The 27,974-nt window shown below is 46.0% G+C and overlaps 1 long non-coding RNA gene across 1 annotated transcript; it reads right to left on the reverse strand.

Annotated features, from left to right (window-relative positions):
• Positions 1 to 15,273: 15,273 nt before the first annotated feature.
• LOC112585584 lies at positions 15,274 to 27,941 on the reverse strand. Its single transcript, XR_006552070.2, has 3 exons — positions 27,044 to 27,941; positions 19,333 to 19,425; positions 15,274 to 17,231 (listed from the first exon to the last, which is right to left on the reverse strand). It is a non-coding gene; the product is annotated as an uncharacterized LOC112585584 (long non-coding RNA).
• Between the last annotated feature and the right edge of the window lie 33 nt (positions 27,942 to 27,974).

Consider the following 27,974-nt stretch of genomic DNA (forward strand, 5'->3'; position numbering starts at 1 on the left):
GAGTCCAATAAGCAGCATGAAATGCAAAGGTGGGACTCGGGCAGGAGTCAAGGTCAGAGTCTGTAGAGGGGGATGGTTTAAGCTGTGGAGAGGGACCTTGCCTTGCTGGAAGTTAGCAGGGCTCCCTGCTAAAATTCTCCCACTGCTTTGGAATATTTCAGCTAGACCCAGGACTGGCAAAGATATTAAAAAACAGCAGCCCACACTGGCTACCTCAGGGGAAAGGCCAGCCCCTGCCCTTTTGCTCAGCCAGCATTCTTCCTGAGCATCATTCTCAATGCCCACCTCCCTCAGGAAGCCCTCCTGTTTTGATAAGATGAGAAACACTGGCTGTCCTGCCTCAGTTTCTAGATTGGGGCATATCAGTCATCCCCATGTTTCTGTTGGTGGCATACATGGGCACTTAGTGATAATTATTTTCTGATGACACTGAGAGTTGCTTGGTCATCCGTCTATACATTTCCCCTCCAGTAACTGCCCATTTTCCCACTGTTAGCTCCCTCTCAGACTCCATGCCCAGTACCCTTCCATCCTCTCCAGGCTCCTTTCAGCTCTCTTATCTATCCATATCCCTGATAAATTCCAGCAAAAACTGAGTTTTATTAAACAAAACTTAAAAAACAGACTCATGCCACAAAGGATAAACCTTTGTTAAAACAGACTTTGGCTTTTTAAATCTTTCGCATACGTTAAAACTACTACTTCCTAAGTGTGGCAAAGATTTCTATTTGATAAACCTCTAACTGAATCGCATTTTTACATATTTGTAAAATTTCCACTAGAACATGCAACAGTGACTGGCGATGACGATGATCAAAACAGCAGCGAGGAAACTGGGTAAAAACAGCCGACCACTAAGGCCACCCAAGTAGGGAAGCCAAACCACAGAGAGCAAGAAACTCCGGGCACAAAACCCTCTGGGAAAACCTTTGGTTTTCTCTTTTCCAGAACAAAAATGTAGTCATACGGTGGTTTATCTTATCATGAAAAGGGTGCCCAGCCCCAAAACGAGAAGGGCAGGGGCTTTGTAAACCCTACCCCAGCAGTCTTGCAATGTACCACAAACAGCCAACAGTATGTTAAGACTCATCATCCATGGTCTTCTAGATTACTCGAACCTGCAATAACTTGACCAATCACATCCCATTACTGGTATTCCCGAATAGCAAGGGCCTTAAGAGGAGAAACTTGAAATCTGAAATTCTCATGGCCTATGACTTGAGCGGGTCTCCTATACTGCACATTTCCTGTTTGATCCATCATACCTCTGTATAACAGACTGAAATGAGCAATTAAAACCAGATCAACCGTTCCTTGGAAGTTTACCAAAGATAAGGAAAATTCCCTGCAAGACATTTCACTACCACAGTTAACAACAGCATCTTGTCTTCTAAGGCAGCCCCTCCAGTAAGAGCCCAAATCAGAGCCCACCACACCCCATAATGGGAACTTGGCTGACAAATGTTTCTCAACTGAACCCAATCAGTTTATAGGGCATTACACAGAGCTATGAATGTATTCCATATGCATTCCATCTCTGAAATTCTGGGGCCCCAGCCCCAAATCAAAATCATATTACTACTATTGTTGTTATTCAACATTTGTTCTTTTTTACAAGCGCAAAGTGCAGCATAATCACTTCACTAGTATCTTATCATCTGGAGCTCAGTCTCTATTCTAGCCTCTGCAGAGGCTAGAAATAGAGGTAAGCTGGGGAAATATATTGATATTGCTGTAGCTTGGTATTATTGTCCCACCAACCCATCCACCTATCCTTACCATCCAAAAGGAGGGAGGGATTGGCCGGACATCCACATGAGATTTTGTTAATAGAGTCGACCTCACACATGAAGATAATAGTTACTTAGTGCAGTAAAAGCAGACAGAGCTCTGATCCTTCTAAAGAGTGTGGGAATCTGTGAGGTTCACACCCTCAGGCCCCAGTGAGGAATGCTGATGGGAAGAGGCACAGAGAACTCCTGCTTCCTCTCCTGGAGAATATCTGCAAGTTGTGGAAAATTATGGTCCCTGAGCCTGTTGGAAAGAAGAGCATAATCACCTAGGGGATTTCTGAAGGGCAGTGGTCCACTTACAGCATTATTACCAACTATTTCTAAAATTCTGAGCGAATACCCCTTTCCCACTCCTACCTCTGCTCCAGCACGCTCAGGTCAAGTTCTCAAGCCTGCTAGCGTGCTTGAGCATTTCCCATCATCTTGATGGTGACCTAAGCAAAAAGGACATGGAAGGTGAGTTGTCTGCCTGTAAAATGGTAAACAACAGCTTTTGGAGCTCACAAGAGCAGATCCATACTTGGAGATAAGCCCTCCCACTGCACACACCTACTTCTTCCAACCATGCTCAGTAAGGCTCAGAATCAATGCCTCTGTGACAGCTGGTGCTCTGGAAGCATGCCTGGGGGGTGGGGGTGGGTGGGCAGGGGGCACCAGTGAATCAAATATTAGCAGCTTTTCTAATATACTGAAAATATGTGAACATGTAGCCTTTTCTCAATTTGTAGGCATTTCTCCCATAAATTTTTGTTCCACCCTTGGTGCTTGTTACCACTTGCCTGTTAGCCAGAGATAGCATAAGACAAAATAAATGAATGAGTAGAAACTATTAAGGAGAAAACACAAAAGCAAACACTCACACATCCTTCAACAGTTTTCTTTCTCCTAGCCTGGGCTGCTTATGTTTGTGGTTTGATATGATCATTGGTTGCTGGAGAAATTGTTCCTTTCTCATTTGAGTGAGCTCAATAGACCGTATTTTATGGCATTCTGAAAAAAGCCTCATGACTCTCAGGCCCCAGCCCCCAACCCGGGTAGGTTCCATGACAGGGTACTGTGAAAGGGTATTTTTCAGTCAGGTCTGAGTTCCACCCCTGGGCAATTTCTTTAACTCACCTGACTTTTCCAAGCTTCAGTTTCCACATGAGTAAAGAGGAAATAACAGTAAGCACCTCATAGGGGAACATTCTGAGGACTAAACATAATCATGTATGCAATGTGCCTATGTGAAGGAGTTCTTATTCCTAGGACTAAATGAACATGCATCTGTCTGCATGCGTGCTCAGCTGTGTCCGACTCTTTGAGATCACATGGACTGTAACCTGCCAGGCTCCTCTGTCCGTGGGATTTCCCAGGCAAGAATACTGGAGCGGGTTACCACTTTCTACTCCAGGGGATCTTCCCCGACCAGGGATCAAACCCAAGGCTCTTGCATCTCCTGCAAAGGACGATGCTTTACCAGTGCACTGTACATTTTAAATATACCCAGCTCGGTTCTTCACAGTTGCAAGGTGATCCACCAACGGCCTTCCTTTCGCTTACCTTTTAATCACTCTCCAAATTTCCCAAAGGGCTGTCACTCTGTAGCTTCTCTGCCCTCAGACTTCTCAGAGCCACAGGAAGACATGTCAGTCCCTGCTTCACAACACAGGGCTTCAAGGCTGTGTGTAAGCTCCCACCCAGCGCCACTAGCTGACCACAGCCACAAACAGCCCCCAGAAAGCTCTAGGGACCTGAAACTCAGGCGAAAATAAAGCCAGAGAGATAGAAGGTATCTGCACACCTACAACCAAAGAGGATCTCTCCTGACTAGGCCAAACCCCGCAGATCCCCCAAAGGAGTGCCCAGAGCTCTTCAGATGCCGTCCACCACAGCCCCAGGTAGGTTCTCTGGTGGTTCAGTTGGTAAAGAATCTGCCTGCAATGCAGGAGACTGCCTACAATGCAGAAGACCCGGGTTTGATTCCTGGGTTGGAGGATTCCCTGGAGAAGGAAATGGCAATCCACTCCAGCATTCTTGCTTGGGAAATCCCATGGACAGAGGAGCCTGGTGGGCTACAGTCCATGGGGTCGTAAGAGTCAGACACGACTTAGTGACTAAACCACCACCACCAGCCCCCAGGTCACCTGCTCACAGCTTTGCCTGCACCAGGCCCAGGGATTTTAATCAAATGAGAAAAGATAAATGCAAATAGTTCTTCTTTACGCAAAGAACAAGTCCTCTCCATCCAGTAAGAGCTAACCCCTTGGAGATGCACAGCCTGCTGCTTCATCACAAGCTGTTAATCAGTTGGCATAAGAATGTGGATGGGAAGGCTCTCCTAGAAGACAGAAGAAAAGCTGGCTGGGCAAGAATGCTGGGTTCCCCAGCCCCCTCCCCAAAGGTGTTCCATTTTTTGGTTTCCTTAAGGTGAATCTAATCGTTTAAACAAGATTAAACAAGCATGGAATTTGAGAGGGAGAAGGAAGAAAAAAAAATTTTTTTTAAGGCAAGAGAATTTTTTTTCCCAAAAGACCCAAAACAAATCTAAATGGCAAGAACAGCCTTAGCTCTTAACAGCTAAAAAAGTAAATAAATAAATCTTCCAGGCTGAACGTGTCCAAGGGAAATTCATTTCCTGTGGTCAATGTAACACAGAGGAATTACAAAGGAACAATAAACCCAGAGTCACCACCTTCATTTTGCATTAGGAAAAAGAAACACATAGAAAACTTTCCATCCCTAATGCATTTCTATTTAGAACACCAGCACCAGCCACTGTAACATAAGAAAACCATGTGCTTTGTTAGACCCCTGAGAGTCTCACAATAGAGCCACACACAAGGATTCCGGGTCAGACTTCTGATTCATACCTTCATCAGCTCATCAATTTAGTCTTTCAATGATCTGTATCATGCTACTCCAGGTACCATGCTAGATACTGAAGCTATAACCAGGAACCAGATGGACATGGTGCTTTCCTCCGAAGAGCTTGAAGACTTGTGGGGTAGGAGGCTTGTAAACCTGTCATTTTAGGTGCTGTGCAGAGAGGAAACACGACTGGTTCTGCCCAAAAGGGTTGAGGCAACAGACTCCCTCAGATGAAAGCTGACATTTGCCAGGATCCTAGAGAAGGAACAGGAGTTCTTCAGGAAGAAGAGAATCGGGAGCTTTTTAAGTGAGTCAGAGAGGTATTCCTAGGCACTCTATGTGCTAGGGACCTAGCTGGGAAGGAAGGACAGCTGTGCCCTGACTGCCAAAGCTTTATTTACCATTCTTCAGAGATCCAGCTCTGAAGTGGTGGTGGAGCTTCTCAGAAGGCAGAATGACATCATGAAGGGAGCTCTGGATTAAGAGCCAAGAAACCAGGGAATCTGCCATCTCAGAGCTCTGCGATCTTGGGCAAGGGACTGCCGTGCTCAGGGTCTCACTTTCCTCCTCTGTCGAATGAAAGAACTGAGCTGAATGATCTTTTATTCCATGAGAGGCAAGTGAAACACTTTGAGGATGGAAGCATGGTTACAAAGCAGACTATGCAGCTGTCTGCTGGGGCAGGCCCCCCACATCCTTGGGCTTTTTGATTAACTGGATCTGGTCATGCACATGCCTATTCACATGTGTGCACACTCTGTCACACCCCTCCGAGCCATCCTCCATTTGCTCACCCAAAAGTGATAGGACTAAAATGCTTCTGGGATCCACAGTGCCTGAAGGATAAAGCTAAAAGTCCTCAGCATGAAAGAGAAAGCCCTTCATAACCCCATAGTCTCATATCACAAACTTTATAACTAGACGTTCAGGCTCCAAATCATGCCACATCACCCTGACCCCAACTCCCTTAAAGTATCATGTGGCCTCATATATCTGCTCCTTGGCCCATGTGGCTTCGTCTGCCTGGAACGCCCTTTCCCTCCCCTTGCTCACTTGGCAAACCCCTATTCACCCTTTAAAACTTGCTCTAGAATGACCTTCCTTGGCAAAGCTTGTCCTCATTTCCCATCACCCCTCCCTGTGCATACTTCTATCCATGTCTGGGACGCAGAATGTAGCCTCTGCCTTATGTGGCTCTCCCCTACAGAAGAGGAACTCCTCAAGAATGAAGACTGTGTCTCAGTGACTCTTGTACCCCAGATCCTGGGACTATATATGGACACAGCAGATGTCTGTAAGCAGATGTTTTTCAAACTGATTATCTGCATTTCTATTAACTTTTCTGACTGTAGGTACATTAATACAGGATCACTGACCCCTTAATAGTGTTGGGAACCAGGGTCTCCTAGAGCTAAACTACCTCCCAGAAAAGAACCATCTAGCATGACTGGAGGCCCATCATCTCCTTGTATACTCCCAACTTTTCATGAACTCCATACCCGACAATGGGAGGACAGGTAAGAAGGTGGGCTTCTCAAACCTGCCCAGCAATGTCATTGTCATGAAGCTACAAACTCAGAATTAAAATGAATCCTAGAAGACACAGCAAACTTCCACCGCGGCAGAGCCCCTCAACATGGCACCCCTGACCGCTGCTCATCCAAATTCAGTGGGACTCACTACAGTATGAAGGAGTCTATCCTATTCTTAACTGGTTATTAGAAAATTCTTCCTCAGTTAGCCCATATAATCCCAACATCCCCCGTGCTCTTGTCTCAATAATGCTTCAGTCTATTAATAATTAAACAGTCTAACAATCAAAAACAGGTGAAGATGAAATTTTAAAATGTCCTGGAATTTCTCAAATATTATTAAAAGGCAATCAAATAATAAACTAGAGACAGTTTCTCACAGTCCTCTCTCCCCATATTTCTCTCTTGATGCCCTACTCAGTTACAGACACTCCCCAAAACTCTCCCTCTTTTAACCATTCCCAGCCAACCTAGGAGCAGACTGCAAACTCCTTCCACAGTGCCCCACCCCATCTTGCTCTCTGGTAGTACAATTATTGTGGATAATCTCAGCCTTTCTAGTTTTTTAAATTTTCTTGTATTTTCTCTTTTACCCCACTCCCTAGATTCTGCACTACAAAAGACTGTAATGGAGCTTCCTTGATATTGAAAACCTATTTTTCATTCTTTCATTATATGTTGGCAGAAACAGAAGCACTCTCATGACAGGAAGCCATCACACTTTCCCTACTTCATTTCCTCTCCACTCTACACAGCCCCTATTTCTTCATTTGACCCTCCAAGAGCCTCCATCATTTTGATATTTGTTGTTGCTGTTCAGTTGCTCAGTCGTGTCCAACTCTCTGTGACCCCATGGACTGCAGCACACCAGGCTTCTCTGCCCTTCACGGTCTCCTGGAGCTTGCTCAAACTCATGTCCATTGGTCGATGATGCCATCCAACCAACTCATCCTCTGTCATCCCCTTCTCCTCCTGCTTTCAGTCTTTCCCAGAATCAGGGTCTTATCCAATGAGTTGGCTCTTCACATCCTTAAATAATTCCCATTGTCTTTAAAAAGAAGTGCTCATAACTGACATAATAATTCAAGTGTGGTTTCATGACACAAAGCACTGCAGAACTTTCTGTGAAGAAGAAATTTTATTAATGAAGATACAGAATGCATTGCTTTCACAACATTTTATATAAAAGAAAAGTACAGCCCAGTTCAAAACTGGACACACTTTGAGAAATAGCCGCTAAATGTAAGTAATGGGCCAGATGAGTGGCAGGGGGATGGATGCATGCCTTAGGACATCAGCAGAATGGAGCGCTCACAGGGCAGGCCCCCACATGGCATCATCTGAGGGGCTCTGACAGCTTCCCCACCCCTCCCACCAGGAAATGCCCACCAGCAGCGCTCATAACATGCTACTCAAAGGCATTAAAAGCAGTTGTTACAATGCAACTGTGCCACCAGGAAGATGATATCCTCAGAACTTGTTATCAGTTAGTGTCTCAGCTCAAGTTTTTATTGGCTACTGCTAAAGGCAGTAAGGAAAGGTCTGAAATTTGCCACAGTGGAAGGTTGTGTACATCCAGGGGAAGCAGGAGGGGAGGGAGGCGTGATGAGAGGAGTAAAGGACACATCTAAAGGGAATGACAAGAACCTGGTAAGGGGACGGCACAGCCCACAAGGCACACTCAGTGACCAATCTGGCGTGTAGCTCGCAGCAAGAAGCCGTCTGAAGAGGTGCCCAACTTCAATCGGCCTCCATGAAGCACACAGCCAGGGTGCCCTCTAGCGGCAGGAACAAGCGCTCACCACACCTCACTTCTGCGTAGAGCAGCAGGGATTTCAATGTTCCGTTACCTCCCATCCGCATTCATTCAACAAACATTGGTTGGATTCCCACTACGTGCTAAACACCACGATGGACACTAGAGAGACGTGAGGCTAAAATGAAACCTCAAGCAGATTTAAGCCTGGCCGGGAAGTCCCACCAATCATGGTAGACGTGTGTGTCAATGACGGTGGGCATGCAGAGGCAGAAGTGGTGATTCGGGAAGGTCTTCCAAAGAGAGGTGACTGTCCAGTCAAGATGTCTGCCACCAGACAGATCAGTGGGAGAAAGGCCTTCCAAAACAGTATAGCACAAACTGGAAGTGTTCTCACCCCATCTGGGAAAGAGAGGTAACATGGGGTCCCAGCCAGAGAGCTACCTGGAGAGGGGTCAACTGGGTCAGATTGAGGAGGGTTTAACCTTCATCCTGAAGGTGACAGAAGCCACTGAGGCACAAATCTGTTTTACAGATTGAAAAGGACTTCTCTGGCAGAGGGAACAGAAGCTGAACTGCAAACAGAAAACTGAGGGTCTAAACTGAGGGTCAAGAAAGCAAGGAGGAAGAGATGTGAAGGCGAGAGGGTCTCCAGACCTGGGAGATTGGGTGTGGAGATTAAAGGAAACAGGAAAGTCTAGACAAATTCCCAGCCTCAGGCTCGGGTGGCTATCTTGATAGTTATGTCATTCATCAAACCAGAAATTATGAGAAGGAGCTGATGAGGAAGAAAGATGGAGAGCTCAGTTCTGAACGTGTAGGACTGGATGTGCCTGAGGGACAACCAAGAGTTGTCTGGGCGGTGACTGCTAGTTGACTTTAGTCTGGAGCTCTGGGAAATAATTTTGGGGTTGGGAGTAATCTATGGCCTTGTAAGGGAAAACATCTCTTAAGGGGGGGCAGTCAATATGAAAACAGAAAAAAAGCTGAGGGAAGGCCCTGAGAGAAAGCTAATTTTTAAGGAACGGGCAGAAGAAGAGCTGCCCACCCCCTCCCAGAAGAGGAAAGATTGAGGTGGAGGGAAAACCAGAAAAGCACTGAAACCATGGAAGAGAGCTTCAAGAAGGGTAAGGTCAACCTCCTCCAAAGAGCACCAAGTCTACAAGTCTTGCAGAGCTGAGAGAAGGCATGTGGTTTTACAGACACTCAGCTTCATAATCTCTTCAATTTGGATGCTGAAAATGTCAGTCTTTCCTTTCTTTCTACCACTCAGGGTCCAGACTACCTAGGTAAACAATTTGGGGGGGGGGGGGGAATACAAACCCTTGGTATAATAACTCCCATCACATGACTGATAAGGATTCAATGAAATAATTTATGTAGAGCACCTAGAAAATTACCTGGCCCATAGTAGGCACTCAAAGCTAGCTCCCTCCCCCACTGTGATAGCATAACTAGCAAAGTAAATCCAACAGGATACAGACCTGCATGAGACTGGCTGGTGTCTAGGCTGACAAGGCCATGTCTCCCACCAGTGAACTGGGTAACTGAGAGTGGGCTCAGGTCAGGTGGGCATGATCACCACCAAGTGGACAGTGTGGCGGCTCATGCATTCAGCTAGGGGGGGTCAGAAATTGGACCCTGAGATTTCAATCCATTTCTGACCTCAATCACCCATCACAACAGTGGTATGAGGTAGGTAGTACCGTTATTCCCTGTTTACAGATGAGGACACTGGACTTATAAGGATTATGTAATTCTCCCAATGCCACACATTCTTTCTCAAGAAACAGGGTCTGTTTTTAAACTATGTCATCTCTGATGTCCCTTTGGAAGATTTAGGAGAACCAGAGAGGAACAGGCACACCCACATCCATTAAGTATATTGGATGGCAGCCACTCTGAGCCGAAGCCCAGTTTTTTCTCAGCTCTGCAGCTAGTTCACTATCCTGAGTTCATGAAGCTCCTCTCACTGTTCAGGGCCTCAGTTTCTCCATCTGGAAGTGGAAAGTAGTACAGTGCCTGCCCCTCCCTCTAGGGAGCGGCTCTGCTGAGATCATGTCTGACTCTTGGCTTGGACAGAGGGAAGCCCAGTCCTCCTCCTCACTTGAAGGGGACGTGCACATTCAGAAGTCTAGACCAATGGCACAGCGCCTGCCTGATCACATCACTCACTCCTGAGGCAGAAAACAAGTAGGAACTTGGGGGCTTTAGTGCCGGTTCTCCACAATGACTGCCAGTAAATGAAAGCTCAAGTCCCATGATAAACCTTCAAAAGGAAAGGTACCAGGTCAACTGGCCAAGGCTCAACTGAACCCTGGTGAGGTCTGCACAAGACCGTGCGGATCTCGGGACCTGAGTTCTTTCCTCTGCCATCATATCTAACCTCATCCCTTCCCCTGATTCTAATCAGGTCCCAAGTTCTAAATCCAAACAACGAAGCTGGGGCATCTTTATTGGATATAATGTAAAGAAATCTCTTTATGGGGTTCCCCTAACATCTCACACCCTCAGCTTATCAACCTCTTGTATTCTCCATCTGTCCCACCGTGTCTTCCTTTCCTTCTCTTTCCTACACTCTCAGTGTCTCTTGCCCTCCTCCTACTCTACCATCTACACACACACACACACAAACACATGCACATACATGTGTACACACATGCACACACACTTCTAAACATTCCAAGCTGCCACTCTGAGGCTATCTCAGCACTCTAGCCTGCAGAATTAACACTCATGCACCTGGAATGCTCCCTACCTCTTCACTGAGCCCATCCCTTCTTCCAGTCTACCTCCTCCTGAGAACCTACTTCCCCTGGAAGGTCTTCTTACATTAATCACATAAGAGCAGTTCCCCAGCTCCACCCTCCCTCAATCTGTAGGAAATATCTTAAAAGTCGTTCCCACAAGCTACTTTCTTACCTCAATTATTCACTCAGTGCTTTGTCTAACCTCCAAAATCTCTTAACCTTTATGTGTAATTGATGTTTATTCTCTACTGGCAAGTTATGTAACTCCCTGATGCTTTCCCATGGTCATGTGGGTGTCCCTGCTTATCAGCGGTGCACAGAGGGTGAGCTCTCTGCGCAGCACCAGATAGGCATAATAAGGAATTTGTAAAGATGAAAACAACGATGATCGCATTCAACAATTATTTATTGGGCTCCTCCTATTTGCTCATCAGTGTGCTGATCTGGGGCTGGGGTTGTGAGAAAGCCATTAAAAACTATAAAGCATAGATCTTACAAGAAGAAAATCATATCAATTCCTCACTTAGAACTATAATTCAGAGTTTAAAAGCTTTCTCAAACATTGGCATTTGATCCTTGTCCCTTTAAGATAGCCTGGTGGGATATCATTGTCCCACTTCACAGCTCAGAGATGTGCATGCCTTGCCAAAGGTCACACAGCACAGAGTGTCAGAACAGGGACTCCTGACCCCAGATCCTGACACCAGGGTTCAGGGAAGCAAAGGAAACAATAAACCCCCAAACACAAACCTCTAAGGGCAACAGACAAAAGTGTAGGTACAAAAGTGTACAGATACATTAAAGGTATCTGAAGAATTAATATGAGGGAGAGTCAGCCACAGTGGAGCGCCTTGGGATGGACAAAATAAACACCACCCAGAAATGGCCTCTAGGGACAGCACTGAGCTGCTGCCCTTCAGGCCACAAGTCCTCTGCTCTGGGACAGCATCACGCTGCCCACGTCGGACACAGAGAACAGCTTTAGCATTATCCAATAAATCATTTTCTGGGCACCAGTAGCAGGAAATAGTTTGACTTTAAATGACATCTACATCTTGAAGGAAACTAAAATTAGCAGTTTCTACTGCCATGACCCATTCGTTCTTCCCACTGGACACCAGGGCTGGAGGCTTGGCTTCCCTTGCTGCCCCAACCCACGTCCCACGGCTCGGCAGCCCCCAGAGCCCTGGTGCTCCACACTCACAGAACTTCTACATCGCAACTCAGCCTGCACGTCCATCTCAATGAACATACACAAGTGTGCATACGTGAGGACGTGTGTGCATGGCCATTCCACCGATCCTCACTCTCCAGGTCTCAAACATGTTAGTTAAGCTAATACATATTTTGTTTGCATGAGCCTGAGACTAACCAGCGTCTCCTCTGGTCACTGGGTTTCTTGACAGATCCATGGACACAGGAACCCAGAGGAACCAAGCAGGCACTGGGGGCAGGCTCAGCACTGGAGCTGGGCTCTGGCTGTGCAGCAGCCCTGGGCCCCCAACCGTGGAATCTCCACCATTTTAACACGATGTGACTTCCTTCTGTGCCTCCCTCTCGTTTCTCACTGAGCAGTTCTCCGACTCCCTAAGCTGAGCTTTTTCCCACCTCCAGCTCCTGCTCATCAGAGCACTGCTCCTCTCGAATGCAGGCCTGCATGCATCTAGCCTGGCAGCTCTCCTCTTCCACATCATGAGCCTGCAGCTTCAGCTCCCATGGCTATTTCATTCTCTCGGTGTTTTCCGGTTCATAACAGTCTGAGGGGAATGTCACTTGGCGTGGCTCACCATTTCAAATAACCAAGTCACCGGCAGGCCCATGGGTTAGTTGCACTTGGGGCAGCTGCCCTGTCTGATCAGGGGCTAGGCTGGTGCACAGCTGTAAGCCTTGTGTCACTCACACTCACCTGGCCGGTCCCCTCCACAGGTGACCCTTTCTATTGTACACCTGGGTAGCCCTTCAGTAGCCCTTCAGCCAAGCCCCTGCTTCCCACACTGAGCCAGGATTTAAACCCCAGTCTTGCCAGGAAAGTTTTCTTTATTAATCTTTACTGTCTGGTGCTTCCATTTGTCTACTTCCATTGTCTAGTTGACTCATCAACTGACTGCAAAATCCTCAAGGCCAGGGAGGATCTCACCTTTCCTGTGTATGACAAAGCACTGAGTGTAACATGCCACTCAGGCCAGAGATGTGAATGAATGAACACGTTAATTAATTTAGGGAGAAAAGGATGGATGGGCTGAGCATCGCTGTCTAAAGCAGTTAGCCTGCAGATCCCTAGACAAAAGGCCACGTTCCCCTGAACTCTTCTGGCTGCAGGGTCCACTGCTCTGCTTCCCCAGGATCTTCAGGCTGCAGGCAACTGAGCCCTCAGCTACCCCAGACACCAGACCTGCAGGGTCTGTGGAACGCCTTCCCTGTCTTTTAGTTTATGCTGCTTTGAGCCCACATGGAAAACTAGCCATTTATTTGACTACTGGAACTCAATCCAAGCTCAGGAAAAAGGGAGTCCAGAGCATATTTTTTTAAAAAAGAAGAACATCTGGGGAGGAGTTGGAGGGAGGCAGAGAGAGGGCAATCCTAAGAAGTCTCCAGTTCAATCCACAGCAGGGCCTGCGTCCTAGGTCTGGTCCTGGTGCTATCCTGACTGTGTGTCCTTAGGCAGTCTAATCAACTGTGACCATTCATCCCATTAGTCCTTCCTTCCTCCCAGGGTTACCATGAGAGTCAAATGCAATCACAAATGTAAGACAGGTGTCATTACCACCATCACCATCATGAGGCAGATAACTGTGCCCGGTGGTGCTCGGAGCTCTGCCATCCTGGACAGACACACTCACTCGCCCAGACATACGTGTCGGAGACACAGACAGTGGGGAGAAATCAAAACAAGATGCAGACACTCATGTGTGTATATATCATGTATCAGATGAAGCTAAGTAGCTGTTTATTTTTAAATGCAGGATTGTTTACAGTGTGGCGCCTGTACCCTAAGCACATAATTGACTTGAAATGAAGAGGAGGGAATAATAGTGAGCTCCCATCCCAGCTCCAGGTTGTTTCATTTCTGCCTCATAGCAGCCTTGATATTATTATCTCCTTTTTTGCAGAGAAGGAAATCAAGCATGTATGAGAACTGGGACTTGAACTCTAAAGCTAATAACTGTTTATTCCAACTGGCTTCCCCCTGGAACCTCGGGTTAGAAAGCTGAGAGATTATCAGACCAACCACATTCAGAGCAGTCGTGCAAACCACAGCTGGTATCTCTGGTAGTGGGCAGCTCGCTGGGTGCCAGACCAGAGCTCATCAGAAAGGGGGCTGTCCACGAGCACTGCAGAGCGACCACATTCACTCTGGGGGAATCCTCCTCAACACCCTTACAGAAAAGGACACTGGTCACATATCAGTGCCCTGAGAAACCTTGGCAACCTAACTGATTTTCACAATTGTCATTCAAATGCCAGGTAGCACATTCTGAATGCCCCTGCATTTTAAAGAACAGAACACCAGTGACATCAGTGCGTAAATAAAAGGCACACGGGAAAGGACCAGTAAGCCAGCACCGTAGGAACTGATAGTTTCATGAGCAGCCACAGGAAGGCTGCTGACTCGTGAATCAGTGTCCATGCAGGGCCTTGGCAGGAAAGAACCTGCCAAGACTGGGCTTCTGGGCCTTCAAAGATCCCTAGCCCACACCCCTGCTCTTCTCCACATGAAATCAGGGGTCCCGGGGTCAGAACGGGAGCCGAGTGGTGAGGAAGGTGTAAAGTGGGAGTCCAAGAGGGTGCTGGAAAAGCCAGACAAAGAAGCTGGTACGGGGAAGCTGGTGGCACTCCATGCCAGGCTCTGGATCCAGATGTGCCCTGTGCCTGTGTGTTCCTGCTGTTTATCATCAGCAAATCCATGCTTATGGAGTTGGCTTCTTTTTGGTGAGTGGGCCGGCATCTCATGCTTTTCAAACACATGAAAAATAATGAAAATGGCTTTAATGACGGAGATGGCTTTCAGCACAGCTTCCTCTGAGAAGATATTTGGAACCCCCAGAGGATGGACACACAGGAAACAAGTAGGGGCCCATTCGGGACCCGGCTGCAGGACAGCCGTCCACTCCAAGAGCCTGACAGGCCTGCTCGGGCCCCCAGCCTGCTCCTCTCCAGTGACCCAGGCAGAGGAACTTTCCATCAAGGCAGGGCCTGACTCAACCTCTCCCCAGCAAACCAGACACCAGCCACCAAACTGCCAGCACAAGAGTTTCCATAATGAGAAGCTTCCAGGAAAGCCCCATAAAACCTTTACTGTAAATTCAATAAACTGGATTTCAAACATGGTGCCTGGGTTGGGGAAGCCTGGAGCCACTCTGCCGCCCTCCGCCCCCTCTGCCATCTGCGCTCACACAGAGGTAGGCGTTCCAGCCCAGACGGAAAGGCAGCCCCACCCGCATCCCCGTGCCAGTCCTCCCATTCCCAAGTAGCTTCTACATGCCCTCCCCACACCACCAGCACCACCCTCTCAGCTCAGGCCAGGAGGCAGAGGAGCCTTGTACATGGAACCTCCAGAAGGATGAAGCTTGACCAACCACAGGGCATGAAAAACAAGCCCTCCAAGGCCCTCGACCACCCTGGGGGCTACAGGGCTCAGCTCCTTGATACCTGTCAGAGCCATTGCCTGCCTTTCTGTGCCCCATACTATTAGTCCAATCAAGGACACCCAGCCATCTAAGACTAGGAAAAGGAAATACACCCTCCAATACTCAATCTAGATCCAGAAGACATCTGACTCACAGTGACGGAGTCAGAGCATCTCTCCCTTTCTTGGTCAAAAACCTTAGCCCCTCACCCTGATCTTTAGCATAATGCCTCACCACCCACCCCTAAACACTAAGACACATGAGTTTCTCCCACACCTTCACTTTCTCACCCAAAATCCAGCCTCACTCAGGTATCCCAGGGCTGAGTCATTCAGGGAATCAAAAACACATCTGTGGGCCACCTGGCCTGGGTCTGTGTCTGTACAGAGGCTAAAGCAGGTCTGAGCTTTCAGTCCACACTCGGCCCACTGCACCTGGGCAGTGGGTATCAAGACAGGTCACGGCAGGGTCTGTGCTGGGAAACGTGACTGAGTGGACGAGGAAGAACGTGGTGGCTTCGGTGGCAAGACCCAGAAAGTTTGTGTTTGATCAGAAAGTATAGGGAGTACCTCAAAACTTTGGAAATGGGAAGGGGCTTAGAGATTACCCAACTCCACACCTGCATCATGCAAAGTGAGGAAACCGTGGCATAGAGAAGTGAGGTCTTGCCCAGGGTTACACATTCACTCTTTCACACACTCAGTAAGCCATCTATGGGCCAAGTCCAGTGCCACAGTATGTCAGCCTCCTGACTCCCAGACACACACTCGCCAGCACCTCCTGCTTCTGAAAGAACAACAGCAGGGACCCATGGAGCGTCAAGGGCACAGGGCAACGAGGTGTGCTGTGAGGACACTGGATTCACAGAAGACTGATATCCATGTGGCCTTAGGAAGATGGCATCCCTGAACCTTGATCGCTTCTTTTGTCCAGTAAGTCCAGTAATATCTATATCCCACTTTCTTACTTGCTGCAAGTGTCAAATGAGAGCATATGTAAAACTGAATAAAGTCACTCAGTTGTGTCCAACTCTTTGGGACCCCATGGACTGTAGCCCGCCAGGCCCCTCCATCCATGAGTATTTTGCAGGCAAGAATACTAGAGTGGGTTGCCATTCCCTTCTCCAGGGGATCTTCCCGACCCAAGGATCAAACCCAGATCTCCTGCATTACAGGCAGACTCTTTACCATCTGAGCCACCAGAGAAGCCCCCATGTAAAACTAACAATCCCTATGTAAGGGAGGGAGAGAGGAATAGATAACAGAGTTAGGTTAGTACCTGGAGGCTTGGGCAACCTCAGCATCCAGAAGGAAACTGATGCGTGGCCCAGCTCCTCCCAAGCACCTGAGTGACACTCCAGAGACCAGGGGTCCAACCTCGCCCACCTGCTGAACCACAGCTGTCGGAGGCAGCATCTCAGGAAGCAGACTGTGCAGCATGGTCCACACCCCTGACGCCTTCCTAGAGCGGGCAGAAAGTGAAAGGCGTAGTGTGCATTTCCCCTCCTCCGGGTGATAGGGTTTCACATTCCTTCCAGCCTCTTCGCAGGAGGACCATGGAATCTTCTCTGCAAGGCTGTCTAGAAGACTTCCCGCCCCCGCTCTGTGCAGACACTTGGGCTGTGTATATTTTCCACATTTTTTTTTAAACTGCTTTTTTTGGGAAGCGATTTTCCTCCAGCCCTGGACCAAGGACAAACCAGTCAGAGCTTGCCGTTGTGAGTCCAGAGGGCAGCCAGGCATTTGCCTGAAGGCTTGTGGGGCACCAGTACTGCCTGTACTTTTCCATGAATGGAAGGAGGCGGGGGGGGGTGGGGGGGTGGCAGCAGGGTCGGCTTCCCCGGGAACGGCATCCTGGAGGTTTTCCCAGCTGGCTTTGGGGAAGTTACTCCAACCTGATCCAGTCCAGCTGTGGTGGAGGCCCTGATGGGTGTGAGGATTCAGACTATTAGCACTGATATTTAAACAGTAGGTGGTCCTGATGCCCTCAAACCGGCTTCCTCTCCCTGCTGGAACTGCATGGCAGTTCTTCAGCCTGGGTTATTATTTGCACATCTTAAATACCCTACCTAGATAGCATATTAAAAAGCAGAGATATTACCTTGCAAACAAAGGTCTGCCTAGTCAAGGCTATGGTTTTTCCAGTGGTCATGTATGAATGTGAGATTTGGACTGTGAAGAAAGCTGAGCAGCAAAGAATTGATGCTTTTGAACTGTGGTGATGGAGAAGACTCTTGAGAGTCCCTTGGACTGCAAGGAGATCCAACCAGTCCATCCTAAAGGAGATCAGTCCTGGGTGTTCATTGGAAGGAATGATGCTGAAGCTAAAACTCCAGTACTTTGGCCACCTCATGTGAAGAGTTGACTCATTGGAAAAGACTCTGATGCTGGGAGGGATTGGGGGCAGGAGAAGGGGACGACAGAGGATGAGATGGCTGGATGGCATCACCAACTCGATGGACATGAGTCTGAGTGAACTCCGGGAGTTGGTGATGGACAGGGAGGCCTGGTGTGCTGCGATTCATGGGGTCACAAAGAGTCGGACACGACTGAGCGACTGAACTGAAACACCTTAGGCTTTAACACTGGTTGGCCTCACCGATAACCTGTGCTCATACCTCAGCCCAGCCTAATCCTAGTGAGACGTGGAGAGTAAACTTCTGCCACCAGCAAGACAGGTTCATGACAGAGGGTTTTGAGGGAACACGGGGTATATGAAGAAGTGGTTAAATACATGGAATTTTTGGATCTGACATATTCAGATTCAACTGGCTCTACCACTTTTTAGCTGTTGTTACTTCTTTGAGTTTCAGTTTCCTCCCCAGTGAAAGGGGCTTTCCCAGTGGCTCAGCAGTAAAAAATCAGCCTGCAAAGCAGGAGATGTGGATTCGATCACTGGGTCAGGAAGATCGCCCGAAGGAGGGCATGGCAAACCACTCCAGTATTTTTGCCTGGAGAATCTCATGGACAGAGGAGCCTGGTGGGCTGCAGCTCATATGTTGCAAAGAGTCGGATATGACTGAAGTAACTGAGCACGCAGGCACCAGTGAAAGAGCTTGCCTCAGAGTATGGGGCAGGATACATTTAAACGATACATAAAAAAGGAATTATCGCTGTGCCTGACACAAAATTGGTGATGTATTGCAATTGTAAATAAGAGGAGCAGGCTGAAGCCTATGACCTATCCATCCTCTCATGCCAGAATTACGATGCTGTGAAAGCAGAAGGGAAGATGAGGATGGGGGAGGCCCACAGAACCTCACAGAAGGACAATCTCTCCACTTTAGGAGCTGCATAGGATAGCTGGGGTTTTGTGGCCAAGGCCTGTAGGAGAAGAAGAGGTGTGGGCTCTAGTCTGGTTCTCGGAGAACTCAAAGAAATTGGAATTTTCAGTGAACTCACATGTGGTTCAAAGGCAGCCTTCCAATGTGACAACCCAACTTCCTGTTGGGTTAATCCCCTGAAAACACAATGGGATTCTTTCCATACCCCAACCCCACTCCTCAGGTTCTCCCACCACCCCAACTAATGTCCATTTCTTCCTGAGAAACCTTGGAACAAAACTACCACTCGACACTCTACTTTTCTTAAGTGCTGGTTGGCAGAACAATATGTATAGAGTGATTATTCCAGTTATGCGAAAATATAAATATTTTCAATGACTAGAAAACAATATGCCAAGGTTACTATATTCCAAGGTTAACAGTGATTACCTATTGTCTGCAAAGGGTGGAATTAAGAGATGATTTTTGTTTTCAACTTCATGCTTTTCTGAATTTTCCAAACGAATAATTTTAGTTTTTATAACCATAAAACACAATTTTTTTATGGAAACAAAGTTCATCATTGGCTTTTTATACACGTACATTAAATCATGCACTCTCCTGCTTAAATCTTTTTGATAGTTTCTCAAGCACATAGAATAAAATCCAAACTCCTTTCCCATGGCCTGCAAGGCTGGACATGACCCAGACCCTCCACATGCCTCCAGCTCCATCTCCCGCTAGTTCCTGTTCTCACCCACCAGCTCCAGCCTTGATGGCTTGCTCCTGGGTAAGAATTGCAGCTTCACCACTTAAACTAGCTGTGTGATCTTTGGCAGCCTTGGTTTCCAATTCTGAAAGAAAAAGATACATAAAAATGGTATCAGTTCTGTACCTTATTTCATGTTATTGTCAAATAATGTTCCATTATATGTATATATCTCATTTTACTTATCCACTCAACAGTTAATGGATATTTGGGTTGTTCCAATTCTGGGGGCTATTTTGAACAGTACTGCTATGAATAGTCATATATAAGGTTTTGTGTGGACATATATTTTCAGTTTCCTTGGATATATGCCCAGGAGTGGAATCGCTTGGTCATAAGATAACTCTATGTTTAACTTTTTGAGAAACTGCCAAACCGTTTTCCAAAGTGGCTGCAGCACTTTACACTCCTACTAACAATGTTGGAGAAGGAAATGGCAACCCACTCCAGTGTTCTTGCCTGGAGAATCCCAGGGATGGGGGAGCCTGGTGGGCTGCCATCTCTGGGGTCGCACAGAGTCGGACACAACTGAAGCGACTTAGCAGCAGCAGCAGCAGCAACAATGTATGAGGGTTCCAGTTTCTGCGCATCCTCATCAACAATGGCTTTGTCTTTCTTTTTTAAAAGCCATTCTAGTGGGCATGAACTGCTGTTTCATTGCACTTGGATCTGCATTTCTCAATGACTCATGATTTTGAGAATCTTTTCCTGTGCTTTTTTGTCTGTTTGCGTGTCTTCTTGGGAGAAACATGTATTCAAATCCTTTGGCCACTTTCTCGCCTACTGCTCTGCTAGAACCTCCACTACAATATTAAACAGAAGTGGAAAGAATGGAGATCACTGTCTTCTTCCTGATTTTAGGAGAAATGCTCTCAGCCTTTCACTATGAAGTGTCAAGTTAGTGTTATGAAAGGGTGTTCAGTTTTGTCAAATGCTTTTCTCTATCAAGATTATCATGCGATCTTAGTGTATGAATATGGTATATTACAGTTGATTAACTTTCATACATTGAATCAACCTTGAATTTCTGGAATAAATCCTTCTTGGTCAGGGTGTATAATACTTTTTATATGTTTCTGGGTTTGGTTTGCCAGTAATTTGTTGAGGATATATATCTATATTCATAAGAGGTATTGGCCTGTAGTTTTGTTCTCTAGTAATGTCTCTGTCTGGTATCAGGGTAAAACTGGCCTAATAGTCTGACTTTCTCTTCTACTATTTTTAATAGTTTGTGAAGTACTGGTATTAATTCTTCAAATATGTTGTAGAATTAACCAGTTAAGCATCTGGACCTGAGATGTTTTTAAACTGCTAATTTAATCTCTTTACTTGTTACAGGTCTATGCAGATTTTTTATTTATTCTTGAGTCAATTTCAGTAGTCTGTGTCTTCCTAGGAATGTTTCCATTTCATCTATGTTATCCAATTTATCAGCCTACAGTTGTTCACAGTATTCCATTACAACACTTTCTGTTTCTGGAAGGTCAAAAGTGATGTCTCTTCTTTTATTCCTGATTTTAGAAATTTGAGCCTTTTTTACTCCCCCCCCCCACCTTAGTTATTGATCTTTTTAAACAACTGATTTTTGGTTTCACTGGTTCTCTCTGCTGTTCTTCTATTCCCAATTGTATTTATTTCTACTTTATTATGTCCTTCCTTCTGCAGGCTTTGGGTTTAGATCGCTCTTCTTCTCCTAGTTTCTTTAGATGGAAGGTTATATTATTGATCTGATATCTTCATCATTTTAATATAAATGTTCATAGCTCAAATCTCTCTTTAAGCACTGCTTTCACTGTGACCCATAAGTTTGAGTATGTTGTGTTTTTATGTTCACTTATCTCAAAGAATTTCCTAAGTTCTCTTGGGACTTCTTCTTCGACCCATTGGTTATTTACACAGTGGAATTATCTACACAATCCATGGGATTCTCTAGGCCTGAATACTGGAGTAGGTAGTCTTTCCTTTCTCCAGGCAATCTTCCTAACCCAAGGATCGAACCCAGGTCTCCCGCATTGCAGGCGGATTCTTTACCAGCTGAGCCACAAGAGAAGCCCAAGAATACTGGAGTGGGTAGCGTATCCCTTCGCTAGTGGATCTTCCCAACCCAGGGATAGAACTGGGGTCTCCTGAATTGCAGGCACATTCTTTCCCAACTGAGCTATCAGAGAAGCCTAAAGAACATCATAAAGGTAACTAATAGATAAATAAAAAGGCAGTACAAATATACTTTTATTTGTAACTCTTTTCTTTTCCTATCTGATTTTAAAGAAAATGCATAAATCAATAATTATAATAAAAGTGTGTTGATGGGCTTACAATGTAAAAAGATATAATTTTTATGACAATTATAGCACAAAGGAGGCAAAGAGTAAACAAAAACCAAATTAGAGCAAATTTTATACTGTCGAAATTAAGTTGGTTCTTGCCAAGATGGCTTCTTAAACACTCAACTAATTGTTACAAGTCTTTTATTAATTTTCAGAATTCTGAAAAAAAAAAACTTATTATGGCATTTTTTTTCAGTGTTCAAGCTGCTTTTACACAGGAACTGATTTTCAGAGGTTCTTATTCCACCATTCCAAAATATTTCCTCCTTTAAAGAATTTGAAAGGCAAGTCTCATAGATTCTCTGTTAAAAAACAGAGCTTCATAATATCTTAAAGGCATTGATTCACAGCAGTCTCATTGCGAGCCCAGTGTAGAGAGGATCTTATCTCAAACATCACTGTGCACAGGCTTCTGATTAATGGAGTAGATAACAAATGGATACATAAAAGCCACAAAGGATTATACTCGTTTCAACTGAGGGAGACAGACACTACAAAATGAAGGGATCTTTGAACCCTCAAGCTTCTATAAGCAGACGAGAGGCTCAGAAAATAACTCAGCTGTAAAAGAGCTGTTTTACATGTGAAAAGAAGAGTGGCTCAGAAGGTAAAATCAAAATTCCAAGATCCCAGAAGAGAGAGCCAAGAGATTCATAAAATTTCCAGAGAGCAGAATTGAGCCCTCATAATGGAACAACCTTGCAATATGAGCTCAAATAGATTTCAGAATTACTATGGACCAGTGACTGCTTGCTATATGTCTTCTATTTTCCTCTTTATGAACCAAAAGATCTAGAACTTATGCCTAACCTACCATTGTACGTTGCCTGTGTGGGGAGAAAACATGTCTTTAGTCCAAAGATCTTCTTGAGAAGAATATACTCAAGTTGATCCTTAAGGACTTCAGCTGAGTAGCCTCATTCCCATTTGAACCTGATTTAAATGATGAAATCCTGGACTGCAAGCTGAGGCTATAATGGGATAAGCCTTGGAAGTCGCAGGGGAGGGGATGAGTGTATTTTGTGTATGAGAGGGAATTGTTGTGGCCAGAGAGTAGACTGTGGCAAACTGCATTTTTCCAAGATAGTCACAATAAGATCTCCCATTCCACATGCTTTTCTTACAATATTGTCTTGCTATTCTTCCCATTGAGGGGTGATGTCCATATGCCTTCAACTTGCACCTAAGTGTGTCTGCCTCTATCAACACAGTGAGACAGAAGGAACATTGTCATTTTCAAAGTTAAATAAAAAAAAGCCCATGTACTGCTGCTACCTTACTCTTCACGGGCACATACTCTAGGAACTCAACCACCAAGTGATGAGAAAGTCCAAACTATCGCACACGGAGAGGCCATGTGTAAAGTTTTCTATCCAACAGCCCAGTCTACATTCTAGCCAACAGCCAGCATCAATCACAAACCATGCGACTCCTGACATCTCCAGATAATACTAGATCCAAGCTATTGAGCCACCCCCAATCTTCAAGTCTTTCCAGCTGAGTCCCCAGATGTTGTGGAGGAGAGACAAGTCAATCCTTCTATGACCTATCCAAATTTCTGACTCACAGAAACTATGAGAGATAATAAAATACTCTTATTGTTTTAAGTCACTGAGTCTGGGAATGATTTGTTTTACAGCAACACATAACTGGAACATATACCTTGACAATATGGTTAAAACCCCATGCCTGGATATTTGAGTTATTTAATTTTTTTGCAATTGTGAACACCACTGCTATGAACGCTTCTTGTACATTTTCCCTGTGCTGTGCTGTGCTATGCTTAGTCACTCAGTCATGTTCAACTCTTTGCAACCCCAAGGACTGTAGCCCACCAGGCTCCTATGTCCGTGGGGATTCTCCAGCCAAGAATACTGGAGTGGGGTTGTCATGCCCTCCAGTAGGGGATCTTCCCACCCCAGGGATCGAACCCAGGTCTCCCACATTGCAGGTGGATTCTTTACCATGTGAGGCAGCAGGGAAGCCCAAGAATACTGCAGTGAGTAGCCTGTCCCTTCTCCAAGGGATCTTCCCAACCCAGGAATTGAACAGGCAGATTCAAGTCCCACATTTCCCCTAGTGAACATCTGAAAAAGCATCTTTGGGATATATACTTAGGAGCAGAACTGCTGTTCAAATTTGCAAGATAATGCCAAATTGTTTCTCAGAGAGGTTATACTAAGTTACATTCCATCGACAGGGTATAAGAAATCCTGCTGATTTTTCACTTCGGAGTTCTTACAGTGGCTATCCTCTCTGCCTGAAATGCTCTTCTCTAGGCATGCACAATTCACTGCCTCATGCCCTTCAAATCTTTTTCAAATGTCACTTTCTCAATGAGATATACTCTGACTTACTCCATTTAAACTGAAATTTCCCCCACATTATGCTCAACTGTCTTCACATCTTTCTATATCTCACTTCCTAGCATACTATACAACTAGCTAATTATTATATTTATTGCTTCTTGTCCATCTCCTCCCAGAAGAACGTAAGCTATCATAACAACCAGCATATTTGTCTTTTTTTCACTGCTATGTCCTGAGCACTAAATGTGTATCTAGGACAAAGGAGAAGTGGATGAACTTTTATTGAATAAATGAATGTCTACATCTTTTCCAATTCCCTGTATCAACAGACTTTGTAACTTTTGCCAATTAGTCAGACAAATGTTAACTCATTATTGTCTTATTTTTCCTTTATAACTAATGAGACCGAATACCTCTGCATATGTTTCTTAATCACATAAATTTCCTTTTCCGTGAAACCCATGTTCATGTTGGAGAAGGCAATGGCAACCCACTCCAGTACTCTTGCCTGGAAAATCCCATGGACGGAGGAGCCTGGTAGGCTGCAGTCCATGGGGTCGCTAGGAGTCGGACACAACTGAGCTACTTCCCTTTCACTTTTCCCTTTCATGCATTGGAGAAGGAAACGGCAACCCACTCCAGTGTTCTTGCCTGGAGAATCCCAGGGACGGGGGAGCCTGGTGGGCTGCCGTCTATGGGGTCGCACAGAGTCGGACACGACTGAAGCGACTTAGCAGCAGCAGCAGCATGTTCATGTCATTTATCCATTTCCTATTTATCCATCTCCTTTTTTTTTGAATTGCAAGAATTCTGCATGTATAATCTTCATACTGATCCTTTGCAAGTTACATGTATCACAAATATCTTTTCCCAGTGTATAACCTGTCTTTAAGATGTTTAATAAACAGAAATTCCTCATTTTTATATAATCAATATTATAGTAAATTTCTTTTATGTTTTGTTTAAGAATAAATTATTCTCATGCCAGATCATCAATGCTGGGGGAGGCAGAGCAGTCCTTTCTAAAACTTCCTTTTTAGTTAAAAACTTATTTTATTGACCACAGGAGATCCATTCATGAAATTTAAGGTATGAAAAAGGACCTCTGAACCCCTCCAGAGAAACAAACCCACCTACCCCTAGACCCAGGCCCCTTTCTTTCACTTAGCCTCTTCACCATCTCCCCTCTGGCAACATAATGAGAGACAACACCATCAATCACTCCCTAAGAGCTGCCCGGTGGGCAAGAGGTGGGGGGAAATGGAAAAGAGCCCAAGGGAAGGAGTAGCCCTCCCCCTGCCAGAGGATTGGACAAGTCCCAACAGAGGGCTCCAAGGGGCACTTAGGGATGAGAAATGTAGCAAAAAATGATGATAAGAATGGGAGGTGGGGGTAGTGAACTAAGGAGAGCTCTGGCTAAAGCAGAAACAAGAAAATTTTTTGCACTTTTTTACAAAATGGGACACCCTTTCAGATGGGCCCCATTGAGGCAGGGGACAGTTAGGGTAACCTCTGTGCCTCTTAGAGAACCAGCGTTGGTGTGATCCGCACACCGCACAGGTTCCTGGAAATGAGCGGACATCAATGGGCAGGGACAGAGAAGGGAATGGCATTGCTTGAGGCCAAGGCTTTCTAGGGTTCAGACCTTGACCTTGTCATTCACCGATGACAGGCTTCCAGAGGCTTCTTCGGCTTCACAACCCAAGAATAAAGCTTATTTTTCCTGAATGGAGGAGAAAAGAGGAAATTGGAAAACATAGACGCCAGAAGATGCCCCTGTCCACCTCCCTAAGATTAGCTCAGCTATCATCAGCACATAACCTGCAGGGATTTTCAGAGTCCCAAGTTGCCCACAATGGATTGAGTCACTAAATCTTATTTCAAGTGTTCAGACTTTGCCTCCAGTGAATATTTGGCTTTGATACTTCCTGTCATCTCTGCTGAGAAGGGAAGCAAAGCCAGTCACAGCTGCCAGAGTTCTGGGTGTAGGTAAACCTCCTGCTTTACGTCTCCCTCACCAAATCCATGGGGAGACAGGCAGTGCTGAGCACTGGACTGAGAGGCAAAAGAGCCAAAGCCTGCTCAAATGTTTCTCCTCGTGCACATAACAAAGGAGTTGTTCCCCTTGTTTTGAAAGGGAGCACAAGCCAGGAAACTGAGAGGCTATCAGGTAGAGAAGGGAGTCCAGGTCTGCCCTTTATCCTAAACGCATGCCACAGAAAAGTATCAAATAAACCTCTGTGTCCTGCAGAATGGCACAAGGCACCCAGAAGAATCCCACTGGGCAGAAGCTCAGTGCCAATCCCCCAGCCCTGCAGACATCATCAGACCTGTGAGCATGGGATTTCCACCTCCAGGATTCCCTGCTGCTCACAAGCCCCTCGGCCTTTCAGGAAATGTGGTCCCAGCCCTATGGGGTAGCTTCACGAAAGGGAGCCCCACATTCAAACTGTTATAAGAGGGCTTGCCCTCAGGCCCTCGCTTGAGACTCCACACGCAGACTGGTTTACCCACAGAGGGGAAGCACAAGTCCTGCCTCCAAGGAGCTTCCAGTCTAAGGAAAAAATTATGCTAACGATGCACTTGATCTGAAGGGTGGTGCAGTCCCTGATGTCAGGTAAAGCGCCTCCTCCAGAAAGCTCCTCATCGCAGGGAGGCCCGTGACCAGGCAGAACAGAACAGAATAAAATGTGAATTTGGTGAAAAAAATAAGATATCCAGTGAAACTTCAATCTCAGATGAACAAGGAAACGTTTTTGTTTTTTTTTTTTTAGTATATGTCCCGTGCAATATTTCAGACATATTTAAACTTAAAAAAAAAAAAATGATTTCTTCTGCATCTGAAATTGAAATTTAACTAGGTATCTTGTATTATATCTGGCAACTCTAGAACTGAACAAAACCACAAGGCCCAAACCTAACTTCGTATATGCAGTAACGTGTGAGCAGGGAGAAATTAAAAGGTCAAAGAATAAAGATGCTGAGGGAGGAAAAGTAGTGGCTCAGAGTTAGCAGGAGGCGACTGGATCTGTGGGCTGCCCGGCAGTGGCAGAGTTATCGGGAATACCTCAGATTCTGACTGCCCCCACAGGCTGCTGCCAGCTGCATTCCTGTCCCTGTGTCGCAGGCAGGATGGGATCCAGAGAGAGAAGTCCCGAAGTCCGGCAGCCAGCTGCGTCCACTTGTCCACTCGGCCAGAGCTGACACAAAGCACTCTGGGAGGGGGCGGGTCAGGGGCGGAGCCTCGAGGAGAGGCGGTGCCAAGATCTAGGAAATGCAGGTCGCCACCCAAGGGACAGTGCATGCTTTTGAAACGAAGAGTGACGCTAACTCTTCTTGGTTGCCAGGGAAGAAGCCTCCATGAGACCTATGCTGCTGGCGATACTGGTGACACAGAAATTTGAGAGGTGGAGAAACTGAAAAATGGGAAACAGCATGATGCGGAGGTGAAGCCACAAACCCCGAAGGCCTGAACTCCCTGCAAAGTCAACTCAAGAGCACTTCCACGTAAGGGAAGTCAGAGGTTTCATCTTCTAAGAGGGGACCAAAATGCAACCTTGTGAAAGGCAGTTTTTCAGAGACAGTTTTAGTAACCTCAGCTCCCAGAGGCCTGAGACTTGAGAATCGCCAAGGCTACCCGGTTAACAGACTAGAGGCTGAAGTCAGGGGAACTGCATGGCACTCACCTTGCCATAACTCAAGCCTTCCTCTTCCTAGTTTTGACCACCAGCCTCCAGGTCCTTGGTGTCCTTCTATTAGAAGAACTGAGAACATCTGAACGTCCTGGAACATTCAGAGCCAGAGTAGCTCTTACCACCACTGAGAGTGACAGCTAGGGCTGCCTGCTTTGAGGAGTTTTGAGAAGAGCCTAAGGCAGCCTTAGCAATCATCACTGCTACTATAAGTGTCTACCTGGCACTAATTGTATACCAGGCAATGTTTATTTTATTTTTCTTTATTTTTTTATTTTATTTTATTTTTAAACTTTACATAATTGT

This window comes from Bubalus bubalis, chromosome 6 (genome assembly GCF_019923935.1).
Source record: "Bubalus bubalis isolate 160015118507 breed Murrah chromosome 6, NDDB_SH_1, whole genome shotgun sequence".
Classification (NCBI taxonomy): domain Eukaryota; kingdom Metazoa; phylum Chordata; class Mammalia; order Artiodactyla; family Bovidae; genus Bubalus; species Bubalus bubalis.